The 15,979-nt window shown below is 34.9% G+C and overlaps 1 long non-coding RNA gene across 1 annotated transcript; it reads left to right on the forward strand.

Annotated features, from left to right (window-relative positions):
- Window positions 1–5,007: 5,007 nt before the first annotated feature.
- Window positions 5,008–15,771, forward strand: LOC149799028 (uncharacterized). Its single transcript, XR_016420861.1, has 2 exons — window positions 5,008–5,421; window positions 15,324–15,771. It is a non-coding gene; the product is annotated as an uncharacterized LOC149799028 (long non-coding RNA).
- The last annotated feature ends 208 nt before the right edge of the window (window positions 15,772–15,979 follow it).

Raw genomic sequence — 15,979 nt, forward strand, 5'->3', positions numbered from 1 at the left:
TTTTGAAGTTCTTGGAGTAGATATTGAGATGAACCAGACATAATTGAGTTACAATAGTCCAGTCTTGAAAGTACTAATGAACACACAAGTGTTTTAGTGGCACCAGCTGAAAGATATTTGCGAATAGAGCTGATGCGTATCAGCTCAAGATATGCAGCCTTGCATATGTTCATGACATGTTGGTACAATGTGAGAGTACTGTCCAGAGTAATACCCAGGTTTCGTACTGATTGTGTGAATTTAATGTTGGTGTTGCTGATATTTATTGTTTGAGGTAAAGGATGTGAATGAGAAAGTCTTTGTGTTGTAATCAGAATGGCCTCAGTTTTATCATCATTTATCTGCAGTTTGTTACATGTCATCCATGATTTCAAATCAGAAATGCACCTCTCTACACCTTGGATGGTAGCATCAACTTCAGCCACTGATGACTGCACGATAACTACTGATGAATGCGACACTATGTTGGTCCAGTTAGACAACTTTAGCTCACAAAATCATACAAAAGGACATCGGAGGAGGGTAATTAATAACCATTTTCTTGTCATCCAGTAAACAGATTAATAGTTATTGTTGCTATCAAGTAATTTTCTTTTGCTGTAAAACGGTCACGCTATTGTCCCAAATTTTGCCTCAGTCACAAGTGTGCCCCGGATATTTAAGTCGTTTCTCATTTTGTTGCAGAATGTCGTCAACAATACAAGTAGTAAGTGTAACTAATTCTTCCAAGTCTATGCTGGTTTCAGAATTAGATGATTCGATTTCTTTGGTATATTTATGTACACGAGACTGTGTGCAACAACCGTTGTTTTCTTTTAGCTGCTGTAACGTATCCAAAATTTATTCTATGTTACCTGCTGTTAAATTTGGATAAGAATGTCGTACGTTTCCTCGAGTTTTGATACCTGATCAAGTGTCAGATCTATTCTCACAATGGTCAATGTTTATATCAAATTTATTTTTAAATGATTTTACAAAAGAAAAAAGTAAAGCTCACATACTTATTTAATGGTATACCTGGAGAAAATAACCTTTCCGCATGCGTTGCTCGAACCCACAATGTCGTTTTGTATTATTACACTGTCAACTAGTTAATTATTGCGCCAGTGAACCAGTTAAACATAGATAAAATAACTGATATATAAAGTCAACGGCGCTTTAGAACAAATATTCATAAATCCCACCTAGTTAATCCAACATGGTAAGAAAATTCATTTTATTTTAATTGTGCTCACTCTCTGGAAAATTAATTTTCTTCCCATGTTATGACAGGCAGCAAGTTCTCCTATGTCTGGCCGAAGTCAGTCCAATCTTTCGACACAACGTCCGCCTTGATATTGCAGACACACGAAATAGATACTGAGATATTCAGCTGTACTCGACCAGATGTAATCCCAAGCCAGTTCATTTCAGGCTGACGCGGAAATGTTTTGTCTTCGATGATATAACATCATATATTTTTATATGCAGCAATGTAAACTTGTCAGACTTGCAGCGATTGCAGTGAGCCTCACCTTTTGTTACCGTCCGCCACGGTTAAAAGAATAGAAGATAAAGGTGCCCCCTCCCCCGCCGCTTTACTTAATCAGCTTTTCTTTCAGAAATACTCTAAGTTAAGGCAAACGAGCCATCGTTCTATGTCAAGCTAATGATGCTGGCTCATCTACATCCTATCAAATCATCGTCTTATTAATCTAATATTGCATATGATGTAGACTTTAGGCTCGATTCCAAACCTTGCAAGCGCAGCAAACTTCCTTGCAACTATTGGCACACAAGCTCACACTCAATTAGGAGGAAGAGAAATAACCACTATCAATAATGAGCAGTTACATTCTAAAAAAGCATCACCCTTTATATAAAAGACCCATAAAATTATATAATTAAAATTGATATTTGCCAATTCAAGAAGTCTTCAACAAAATTTCTCCTTTTCAAAGACGATGCAATAAAACCAGACACTCCTATCGTAGAATACGTTTCTGTACACAGTCGGTTCAAAAGATGGAGAAAAGATTGGTACTGTTGTTGCAACACTCTATGGCATAATCTCGAGCCCGTTACAGGATTAAACATTGGGTTTTGCCGCAAAACTTACAGCCATATTGAAAACATTGAACTGCTTTGAAATCCAACCACCTTTATTCTTTTCATGTTGCATTTCAACGCTGAAAACCTTGCGGAACCTTAAAATCTGTTAATGTCCAAGATATTATGCAAGCGTGACTTCCTCCTGCAATATGGGGGAAACTGTAATCTGTACTGTTGGTTGTCTAGTCTCACTGGCATGAAAGTAATGAGAGGATAGATAAAGCAGCCAAAGCTGCCATACACTGACTTGGAAGGATACACTTGCTTACTTCAAGGATTCATACACTGACTTGGAAGGATCCATTTACTTACTACAAGGATCCATACAATGACTTGGAAGAATCCATTTACTTGCGTCAAGGATCCACACACTGACTTGGAAGGATCCATTTACTTGCGTCAATGATCCATATACTGATTTCAAAGGATCCATATACTGATTTGAAATGATCCATATATTGACGTGAAAGGATCCATATACTGACTTGAAAGGGTCCATGTACTGATTTGAATGGATCCATATACTGACTCCAAGGATCCATATACTGACTTTAAAGGATCCATATACTGACTTGATGATACATATACTGACTTTAAAAGGTCTATGTACTGATTTGAAAGGATCCATATACTGACTTGAAAGAATATATATACTGATTGAAAGGATCCATGTACTGACTTCAAGTATCCATATACTGACTTGAAAGGATCCACATTCTGGCTTGAAATGATCCATGTACTAACTTGCAAAGATCCATATACTGACTTCAAGTATTCATATACTAACTTGAATGATTAATATACTGACTTGAAACGATCTATATTCTGACTTGAATGGATCCATATACTGAATTGAATGGATCCATATACCGACTTGAATGGATCCATATACTGACTTGAAAGGATCCAGATTCTGACTTGAATGGATCCGTATACTGATTTGAATGGATCTATATACTGACTTGAATTGATCCATATACCGACTTGAAATATCATTTAAATCAGAATATTCATCACACGTGGCAAACTATGTAGAATGCAAACTACACAAACACACTTCAGAACATGCAATCCACCATTGGAGATGTGTACCTCCAGCAAAGCGCAAATCGGAGATGTAAGATGGTATTGTGATGATCTCGTCTCGGCCACACATACGTGATTCATGGATATCTCCTGAGGTGCTTGCTTTGACCAGAGTACATTGCATGTCGGTGTCCACATAAAGTGGATCACATTCCTACTGAGTATGTAGACTTCCATCCTGTGAGACGAAAGTACTTTAATGCGCTCTTTGTGAAAATTGTATGACGATGTGCCACTGGGCAACACAGCCTGACCAAATATTAGAAGGATTCTAAATATCATACCTTTTATTTTCTATGCTCTTACATAATTTGACATATTGATGCCTTATATTCTATCTCGTTATTCTTCGTATTTACGTTGGGGGGGGGGGGCATCACCCTAATATTTCTGTGCAAGTATTCTTGTTACATTTTTGGAACTTTACGTTGACACCACATAGCCACTAATATGGCGAGACGCCATGACAGGCTGTTACTTATACACATAGAATAATTATAATAAGATATCAGAACTCCGTGTAACGCTTTACATATACACATATAATAATTATAATAAGATATCAGAACTACATCTAACGCTGTTACATATACACATAGAATGCTTATAATAAGATATCAGAACTACATTTAACGCTGTTACATATACACATAGAATGCTTATAATAAGATATCAGAACTACATCTAACGCTGTTACATATACACATAGAATGCTTATAATAAGATATCAGAACTACATCTAACGCTGTTACATATACACATAGAATGCTTATAATAAGATATCAGAACTACATCTAACGCTGTTACATATACACATAGAATAATTATAATAAGATATCAGAACTCCATCTACCGACAGATAACCTCAATTTCAGCACTTATATATCCTGTATTTTTAAAACAAAGAGTCTCTGTGTTTTGTAGCATGTTTCCAAAAAAACCAAAAAACTTTAGTCTCTGTGTTTTGTAGCATGTTTCCAAATAAACCAAAAACTTTTTGTTTTATTTAGTGAATTACAATATAAAATAAATAAATAAATTCAATTCAATACATTTCTCTTTAGTCAGACATAAGAAATCAAAAGAAAGCGCGAGGTAAGGAATATAAATATAATTGAGGGTTATGAATAATAAAGAGAATAAAATAAAAATATCAGATAATTAGAGTTTTAGAATTCCGTATCAGCCTTCATTCAGTGAATACATGTGATCTCATATTTGATTATACTTGATATGACAGGTATATTGAACACTTGAAAACTACAAATATTGCTGACTAAAGACTGAGATATATTAGCATTCACAAAGTACAAATTTCAAGACGGAATGCCAGCCCGATGGACAATAACACAAATATTGTCCGTAAAAATGGTGTATTATTAAGAATGAGCAGGCCCTGAATATTATCCCACAGTATCTAAAGTGTATGTTAATAGCGATGGGAGTCTATTCGAATCACACAAATTTATTTAAACCAATTCATATATATAAAAAAAGGTCTTTAGAATGTAACTTGATTTTATTTCAGAATTTCCAATTAAAGGTTCTTAACTATATTTGTATAATGAGAAATTATTTTGTGACAAACAAATATTTTGCAAAATATAATATTTTTAGGAAATATCTTGTGAAAAATTAAAACATGCTTTTAATACAATTATAATCTTTTCATGAGTACTTGCGAATTTCCGTACAATCCTTACTGTCGGAAACTACAGAATTACCGATACAGTGAAAAATTACCGTGGTAATCCACCGGACAAAATGTTTAGTCGGTTCATAACAGTACGTGCAGGTTGACAGTAATATAAACTGGGAAATCAAATGCGTGATTTCTATATCATAATATGTTAATTAAGCTATTATAATTTTTGTCGAAATTAAGAACCAAGGAAATTGTTTCCATCAGGATAATGCTTGTTTATTTTTCTGACTTTACATTTTCTAACCACCGTGCTATTTTGTAATGTCTCGCATGCCAGTTGGTTACCTCGTTTTATGGATGGAATATTTTTATTACTGACTAATAAGATGTGTTGGAGCTGTACAGATATTACCAGGACACAAATTGTCGCTCAGTCGATAGCTTGTCACGGAATCCGTCTCACAGTGATTGCCTGTCGGTTTAACAATTTTCAGCAGCTCTCCGCAGACACTGAATACCTTGTAACGCTCGCATACTTGGACGTCTGCAATCAGCAAACAACACGAGTATTTCACAGAAAAGATTTCTTCCCAAACATGGTAAGTAATTCGGTGTTGATTCTTTTCTTTTTGTCAGAATCTTAATCTGTGTCTTAGATATCGTATGTAGTATCAAGAACTATCCTAAAAGGCAAATATATACTTGCATAATTGGTCTTTACGCTCAGAGAGGGGCGATAATTTTAAGGCTTTGTGTATACTATAACCGATTATATGATTCAACTTTCAACTTTTTATAAAAACTGCATCAATACTTTTGGTTCCATTAGGTGTCATTAAGTCGTATAGATTGCAGAGATCTAGCCGGGAGTTCATAAAACTATAAAGACTGAAGAATTACTCTGTGCTTTGAGATCAAACGTGTTTTTTCTGGGTTTTAATCACAATTCGATGAAAATATCAACTTTAAATGATTGGATCTATAAAAGTATGTCTGCAAGTCTTGAAATATGTCTTTGAACGGAACAGTGACATTTTACAACTGAGATTCAAGTAAAGGCCTACGTATTGTGCTACTTGACCTTTTTATGAATTCGAACCCTAATGTTGAACACGCCCTTCATTGTAAAACCCGCCAATGTATGAACTGATCTGGCGACAATTTCACCATTTTTAAGTCTAAACGTATAAGCTTTGATTATTCAATATTTAATTGGACTTAAATTTCAACCAGCTCTCGGGATTCAAAAGTTTAGATACATTTTTAAGTTACGTTGGTGAAATCCAAGTCGGATTTTCTTACCATTCATGATTAAATGAATACACCCTTGATGAATGAATGAATGCAACGTTAATAACTAAATGAATCCAATGCAGCCATGATGGAATGTAGAGAACCGATGAACAGACTATGTTATTCAGTTTCTTTATATATATATATATATATATATATATATATATATATATATATATATATATATATATATATACACATGATAGATAGAGAGAGATAGGTGTGTGTGTGTGTGTTAGCTGCGCCATGTGACGCCATAGATTGCTTTCGGAGTAGGACGTTATAGTGAGTAATGTTGCAGTTCATTTACGGACAATTCTTGACCAACGAGATTACTATTACAAGTGGCTTTATATTTTTATATTTGTAATTCGTTTTTCGCCTGAAAAGTTTACGCAATCGATACGTAGGATCCTGTACTGAAACGTTTACGCAATCGATACGTAGGATCCTGTACTGAAAAGTTTACGCAATCGATACGTAGGATCCTGAACTGAAAAGTTTACGCAATCGATACGTAGGATCCTGTACTGAAAAGTTTACGCAATCGATACGTAGGATCCTGAACTGAAAAGTTTACGCAATCGATACGTAGGATCCTGTACTGAAAAGTTTACGCAATCGATACGTAGGATCCTGTACTGAAAAGTTTACGCAATCGATACGTAGGATCCTGAACTGAAAAGTTTACGCAATCGATACGTAGGATCCTGTACTGAAACTAATTGCACTAAAGGTATATTTGTTATCTTCTTCTTCTTCTTTTCTTATTTCTCAGTTGTCTACATTGTTTATAGAACTTGATTTAATCGTTGACATATTCGTCAAGGATCGGGTTACATATTTGTATAGATGTTCTGATATATTTCTGTTCACTCTGCTATTGCTTACCCTCTTCTACATTTTCTTAGCCGACAATGTATAAATTTTCACAGTCAAATCTGTGCCTTATTGACGTGGTCAAGTTTTATATTGCTCCTGATTAACACCTTACTGATGTAGTCCAGTTTTCTGATTTATATTCCTAAAACACCATTTTTACGAAGATTTATTTCCAAGGCAATTATTGCTGTTCATTATATAGCAATTTCCAATGAAATTAGGCCCAATTATCTACAATCAACTGGGCCAAATTATCCACGATAAACTAGGCCCAATTACCAAAACTAGTTTTATGTCAATCTTTATTCACAGATTTTTTTGTTTTTTTTAGAAGGAATGATAGAAAACAACTAGGCATATTGTACGATATAGTTCACTGTCACAGTAACTTGAATTAAGTATAAAACAAACTATATGGTTAGTACTGTTAGGACGAAAAACTACGTTCATTGCGTGTTTGAGAACACGACACCTAAACCCATAACTTTATCATACCTTACTACATTGCAGATAAAAGTAAAATTAATAGAATAACAGCTTCGTGGAAATAATTACAATATTACAAAATATACACGACTTCTTGATTATACACAGTCGTTGTATCATGCTATTACAAGGAAAATCAATAAACTTTGTACATAAGCAAACCTCAGCCAGGGCTCACATGGGACGAGGGCCTGAAAAGATTAGGGATAGGGTCAAGTAGGAGCCGCCTTCCCCTCCCCGAAAAAAATTAATTGAGTTTGTGTAATGCTGGATGAGTTACAGTTCTGTTTGTGTCTTCTTTTAAATTAATAGTATAAATATCTAATGATAACAAATTTGCCAACATATGTATTGATAGTTCTGCCTATGAAACAACAAAGACAACAACAACAACAACAACAATAATAATAATAATAATAATAATAATAATTATTATTATTATTATTATTATTATTATAAGTAGTAGTAGTAGTAATACAACAATAACCTCAAAAGCAATAAAACTGATAGGCTGAACGCCTGTTTCTGTAATGACATTCATACAGTGTTAGTAATGTCAACTTCCATGTGTTTTATCTAGCGTTTCTGCAATAATTTCATACCTCTGAGAAACTCCCCATTTTATTATTGAATCAGATGCAAGCTAGAAAATTGATTTAGAAAACAATATGTGCGTAATCAGAGTTGTTTTCATCTGCTTTGACAATATAATGTGTGCTAAAAATGAAGAGAACCTCTGATCATACGATCAATTTTTCTTCTTCGGATGATGTCAATAATTTGTTGCGTTACTGTTTCTTTAAAATATTTATTTCATGTCGGCATATTTCAAGCTTCTTTGTTAAGTTCACTTTTTAAAAGGTCATGCATTGCATGCTGAATGTTGCCTAAAACAGTTATTGTGCTGCACGGCGTCTCGTTGTAAATGTGACATTTAGGATTTGGCTACTTCCAAACGATATTTCGATTTAAAAGATGGTAATATTTTCATGAAATAAAAAATATCTTGTGTGTAAATTATTTCTTTTTCCACGTCCAAAATTTCCCAAAGACGTAAACGTTCCTGGCGCGGATCACTCTTACACGCACATTTCTATTTTAATAGATACTTAAAATATCGGACTAATGTTTTTGCAAGCAACAGCCTTAGCAATGCATTAGAACTATGACGGAGCACGCTATAAAAATAATGGTTTTGACAAATAATGTCAACATTAACAACTATGGCTAAAACAATAGCAGGTTCTTCTGTGAAGTTTGATCGATTGTGCGAGTTCGTGCCAGAAACTATTCTTATGAAATCAATACGTGTTTTCCAACACGGTATGATCAAATTTCAAACTAACAATGCCGCAAGAACAGATTTTAGACTTTTTAATTTTTTTATTGTTGTTGTTGTTGCTGATGCTGCTTTTGATATCTGTTTTGGATTTGGCGCTGTTCTTGTTGTTGTTTTGTTTTATTTTATTTTATTTTTTTTATTTTTATTTTTTGTTTATTTTGTGGGGTTTTACATTTGTTGGTTTTTTTTATAGGGATTTGCTGGGATTTTTTATTATTTCTTTGCATGCAATCGATTTGCAAATTATTACTTGCCCTTTTAAATGTACACATTTTATACCTTTGGGTAGAATCATTATTTCCAACAGCAAGTCTTCGGCTAGACAGTTATATTCATATGTAAAAGTAAAATTGCCCAAGAAAATGGGCAGTGGGATTTAAAGCCCCTAAACCTAGTGTACTGCCTATCATATCCACGCTGACTACATAGCGGTACATAACACACAACAAAGGAAAAACGTAACTGCAATGCTTTCGAATTCCGTTCCAAGCAGCTTTCTAAAACGACTGCAATAACGACTCTTACTAGAAATGAAATGAATTTTCTAATCTGATAAAAAAAATTATCTTATATTTAAATAGAAAATGGCATCTACAAAGTTCTTTACATAAAGAACGGCAGCATCATGTCAAATAAGGACACGCAATTAATACGGACAGCGGCAGTTTTAAGGCTGAGGACAATGGGCCCTCAAAATCTCATTTCTGTATCACAAAAGAAATTCTATGAAATATTCATTGAGAAATACAGTTTCGTTTTCAAAATCAAATTCATTTTCAAATAATTTACTTTAATTATAACCTGTTTTAAACAAACTCAAAACATTTTCTACCCCCATCCCTACCCCGACCCAGTTTGCATGCCCGTTGCTATCGCACCTTTCGTACATCGCTAAGGCCGCTACTGATATGAGACAGGCATATTTTGTCACTTTAGTTCGTTACAACATTCTAAATTTGTTGTTTTGTTGCTGCTTTGTTCTGGAGTTTTCAACATATGAAAGTCTATAATGGCGGCTAGTTATATTTGGTAGAGAAAGAACCCTGGAAAACCCGGGGAAGAATCACCGTCCCATGGGAAGCTACAGGCAAAGCTTGCTCGCATACCAACTTCGGCTGAACTGCGTGACCGGTCAAGTCAAGAACTTGACACCACAAGGTCACCTGGGAGCCATCAAATGTGTGCTTTCTGTGAAATCAACATGAAATAGGGCCCCTTAGGTTCACGCATTCTCCTATGGGAAAATCACTGCTCTTATGATTCAGGTAAATGAATATAAGATGAATGTCTGTTATCAATTATTCCTTTGGCATAATGGGGCTAGTGATATGATCTGTTATATATGTGTATGTATGTAAATAGAAATAGAAATTTAAAAAAATAATTAATATCAATAATAATCTCCATACTACTTCACAAAACGAAATGTTACTTTCTGCGCACCTTCTGGAGAATACCGACAGAGTTACAAAATTAAAAATTCATACACTTAATACATCTTTAATTAAAGAGAACTTAAACGCCTTTGTATGATTAATGCAGCGTCAGGTAAATAACTATTTCCTAGACACAAAAGGATTGTGTGTTAATGTTGAAATTTGAAACACGTTGTATTTGATTAAACATTAAATAGGAGTGTTCCATTGTCGACCATTTCACATTGTGACTTTCTGTATAAGTCGTTCATTAAAGCTGAAAGTGTACGTAGAAGTAACCCGAGCTTTTGAGTCAAAACGAAGGCACAAACAGCTCCGGTGGCTTAACAAAGAAACTTAATGTCAATTAATTAAGACAAGGTATGCGGAACAAGCTCTTTGGTATTTTGCATTATACAATAATGGCAACAATAACAAAAAAAAAATGTCCAGTCAACATGTTATTTATTACTAATCTAACCTGTAAAATAATTGTATGGTTTTAAAACTATTGAACTCAGAATGACAAATTGATTCGAAAACAGAAACCAACTGTTCTTTTGTCGAATCAAACAGAAAGACATTTGCATGCACGTACGATTGTTTGCTATTGACTATACCACCCACTTGTTGCAAACAATATTTTGGCGTATCCTTCCGTCAAAACTCAAGTCGAAGTGACTCAGTGGTTAGCTCATGCTTGGTCATTTAAAATCAGCACGCTTATATACGAAAACGCAAACTCCTCGGTTAATTTTAATACAGTCGTGTATCACTCGCTAAGATCAGTTGTGGTCATTGAAAATACCGCTATGCCAGGAACTTGCTACACTCGACAATTAAGCAGCGAAGTTCACTTGAAGCTGCCAGTGTTATAGCTAGCGAATGAAGCCGCGGCTACACTTCATCTTAAGCTAGTCTCGTTTTTTACAGCATCAGCGCATTAGACAGATATCTGTAAAAGTCAACAAAACTGCTCAACGCCTCAATATGATCGAAGGCTAAACTTAAAAGGACGACATTAGCTAACATTAACTAATATCTACACATGTTCAACTTCTCCCACATGGTTGCATTTTGAAACACAAATTTTGGTCCTTGTCACGTGAGACTCAGAACTGTGGATATATTGTCAGCATTGAATTAAACACAGAAGGAAGATCGTGTTTTGGAGACGGATCCTGCTTTATTAATTGAATGCATAATTTGATTATTAAAACTGTAAATATCAATAAGATCGACATGAAAGGAATTGATCAAAACCTAGCATATGGAAGAGCAGTTTTTCTTTTCACAACGAGATCTTTTACTTATGTTTGAATACGATTTATCATCTTTCAGATTTCCACGGCCTTAAAAATAATGCAGCAAACATATTTCGTCACCTCTGTATTCACCTGTATATTCCAATATTAAAAATATCAATAATAAAACCTTCTAAACTTAAGCAATCATGTGAAGTCCCGATGCCAGACTTTTAGCATCCTGTGAAGTCCACATGTCAGACGTTTAGCATCCTGTGAAGTCCAGATGCCAGACGTTATGATAACGTGAAGTCCATATGCTAGACTTTTAGCATCCTGTGAAGTCCAGATGTCAGACGTTTAGCATCCTGTGAAGTCCAGATGCCAGATTTTTAGCATATGTCTGATTCTAAAAATTGCAGACAAAGAGAGCTTACACAGTCTAAAATAGCAGCAACTCGCTTAGTAATTGTAGATTGCAGTTGACGTTATTCATGTGTGATCGACTGAAAAATAATTGGTTTGTAAAACATCCATTATGTACACATATGGGTATACTTTCCGACAGCAGATAGTTTCCACAGTTGACCTCTTGAAAATAGTGAATCCGTCCATCCATATTATTCGCATATGAATTTGTTTGGGGGGTGGGGGGGTGGGTGTTCAAAATGAAATTAGACGGTGGTTTAGCCTTCGACATTCGAAGTTTTAAAAAATCAAAAACGTTTATCAAATTTGGATCAAAAGCATTCAATATATTGAATCTAAACTTTCAAATAGAAATCAGTTAAATGATCGACTGTCCTACCTGATTATGGATAATTATGGCCTAATGAAAATCAATGCTAACGTTTGATTCGTTAACTAATACCTTCTCTCGAGACTCAAGTGCGGAGAAATGAGAGTAAGTCGGAGCTTTATGTGAAATAGTTTCACTGCGCATTAACTATAAGTGAGATAGGCCTCAATGCCCATTATCTACATGTGAACTATAAGTGAGATAGGCCTCAATGCCCATTATCTACATGTGAACTATAAGTCAGACAGGCCTCAATGCCCATTATCTACATGTGAACTATAAGTCAGATAGGCCTCAATGTCCATCATCTACATGTGAACTATAAGTCAGATAGGCCTCAATGCCCATTATCTACATGTGAACTATAAGTCAGATAGGCCTCAATGCCCATTATCTACATGTGAACTATATGTGAGATATGCCTCATTGCCCATTGCCATCATGTGATTTATGTGAGATAGGCCTAACTGCACATTACCAACATGTGGTATGTGTATATATTAGGGGTAACTTAAGTGTAGGCATTAGAATATTAGAATGTATGAATGCATGCATGCATGCATGCATATGTGTGTGTGTGTGTGTGTTATGGCCGCTGCTACTAAGCAACCATTATTCAGGCATATAGTTTCAGTTTTTATTCCGATTTTGAACGAAATTAGCAGCCTCAGTAAATAGGCCATACTTAAAAACTCTCCGTGCGGTAGGTACGATAGCGAGATCATAAACACTCCATGCGATGTAGGTTCGATAGCGATATCATGAACTCTCCGTGCGATGTATGCATGCTAGCTAGTTCATAATTTATCCGTGCATTGTATTTATGGTGGCTGAATCATAAATTATCCGTACAGTTTATGTGTGGAAGTTAGATAAAAACTCTCCTTATAATTTATGTATGTTAGCTAAATAGCAAATCTCAAGTTGCAGTTTAATTAATATACCTAAATCATAAACTGTCTGAGAAAACTATGCATGCTAGCTAAATCATAAACTCTCCATGTAATTCAGATATGGTAGCTAAAACGTAAACTCCCCGCGCAATATATGAACGGTGATTAGATCATAAATTCTCCGTGTATTTTATAAATTGCAGCTAAATCTTAATTCTCTGTGCCTAAAGTCTATACTTTTCCGTTCAATTTATGTATGGTAGCTAGATCATAAACTCTATGTACAATGTATGTATGCTAGCTAGATCATAAACTCTATGTACAATTTATGTATGCTAGTTAGATCATAAACTCTATGTACAATGTATGTATGCTAGCTAGATCATAAACTCTATGTACAATGTATGTATGCTAGCTAGATCATAAACTCTATGTACAATGTATGTATGCTAGCTAGATCATAAACTCTATGTACAATGTATGTATGCTAGTTCGAACATAAACTCTATGTACAATGTATGTATGCTAGTTCGATCATAAACTCTATGTACAATTTATGTATGGTAGCTAGATCATAAACTCTATGTACAATGTATGTATGCTAGCTAGATCATAAACTCTATGTACAATTTATGTATGCTAGCTAGATCATAAACTCTATGTACAATTTATGTATGGTAGCTAGATCATAAACTCTATGTACAATGTATGTATGCTAGCTAGATCATAAACTCTATGTACAATTTATGTATGCTAGCTAGATCATAAACTCTATGTACAATTTATGTTTGCTAGCTAGATCATAAACTCTATGTACAATGTATGTATGCTAGCTAGATCATAAACTCTATGTACAATTTATGTATGGTAGCTAGATCATAAACTCTATGTACAATTTATGTATGCTAGCTAGATCATAAACTCTATGTACAATTTATGTATGCTAGCTAGATCATAAACTCTATATACAATTTATGTATTCTCGCCCGATCATAAACTCTCTGTTTAATTTAGGTATGGTTCTTAAATCAAAAACTCTCTGCACACTTTATATATGGTAGCCAAATCATAAAATCTCCATGCGATATAGATACGATAGCTAGATAATAAAATCTCCATGCGATGTAGGTGCGATAGCAAGATCATAAACTCTCCGAGTGATTTAGGTATGGTAGCTGGATCATGAACTCTGCATGCAGTTTATGTATGGGTAACTAGATCATGAACTCTGCATACAATTTATGTATGGGTAGCTAGATCATGAACTCTGCATGCAATTTATGTATGGGTAACTAGATCATGAACTCTGTATGCAGTTTATGTATGGGTAATTAGATCATGAATTCTGCATGCAGTTTATGTGTGGGTAACTAGTTTCTTTAGCAGATCAAAAATGAATTCATTCACTGTTGCTGGTGTATGATGGTGGTTTTTTGTCTAGACACTGTTACTTGTGGGGAGGGGTAGTGTGTTAAACAAGACACTGTTGCTGGTGTAAGATGGTTGTCTGTTTTCTAGACTATTGTTTGTGGGGGATAGTGTGTTAAACAAGACACTTGCTGGTGTATATGGGTAGTGTTTTGTCTAGACACTATTGCTGTTGTATGAGGGTAGTGTGTTATCGAGACCAGGCAGGTACAAACTCTTACGGCCAGTCCGAAATTATAGTATTTCCTCCTCAAGTTCGTTGTATGTTTGACATGCTCATATTTCTAGACTTCGGATCTCCTCAGAGTTTTCATTGTGGAGAGAAATTTAGACCTACGTATGTTTAATCAGATGGAAAATGAATGATAAAGGAGGACGTAATTGTAAATTGTTTCGTATCTTTATTTAAGCTTTAATTCAGTACAAAGAACATAGAACATTATTCCTTCACCTGTGTTGGAATGTATTTAGTAAACGGACTCCTCATAAATGAAAGGAGTACAAACAAAATATTCGGATAAGCAAAGTTTTAGTATACAGTAAGGGGTATTTAAACGCATTTACAGATTTGACAGATGCTAATTTACAGAACTATCCCATGCTACAAAGTATAACTGCACATTACTCACAAACATACCGACTGACTCACACTCACACACGCACCCTCTATCAACGTGCTTTAATGATCCTTTATCATTGCATACTTCTTTCCGTTTCAGCGGCATTCTCTGTTCTTTCTGGTAGCTGTCATTTTCTTTGCCGTGACGATGGAAGTGGATAGCAACCCCCTTTTCGCATCTGGATGCATGTGGCGATGTTCTAGTCACTTTAACACGTGCTTTAAGGCATGCACGTTCAGAAGTGAGATCAATCAATTCGAGGACCCGGCTTGTTTAAAGAACTGCCTCGTTACCTTGGAAACGTGTCACCAGTATTGTGCCCGTAAATAATATATATTGTTTTTTGCATACAGAAACTAATATTTTGAAACCTGTCAAAACTGTTATAGCTATTACTTTGATGTCGTCAGCAAGTACAGTGAGACAGGATGCAGAGTAGGTTCCTTAGATGCAATGATCAGACGACAACTTAACTTTGTATCAGTTTGAGCGAAGTGTTTTGTCATACATATGGCTCAATTCTATGTATAAAGGAAATATCACATAATGGTTTGGTTTTATTTGTTGTTTTTATTCTTACATCTATGCATAATGTAGCTGATGTTCTTTCCCTGTCAGTCATTACGAAAACTTCACTTTATGATATAGATATTGAAAACAAATATACTGTTAAAGTTACGGTATTTGCAATGTATATTTATGTCTCCGTTTATAGCTGTGTTAGATTTTAGTTATTATCTGTTTGATTACGGGAA

Source organism: Sinohyriopsis cumingii, chromosome 5 (assembly GCF_028554795.1).
Source record: "Sinohyriopsis cumingii isolate HCF-2022 chromosome 5, ASM2855479v2, whole genome shotgun sequence".
Lineage (NCBI taxonomy): Eukaryota > Metazoa > Mollusca > Bivalvia > Unionida > Unionidae > Sinohyriopsis > Sinohyriopsis cumingii.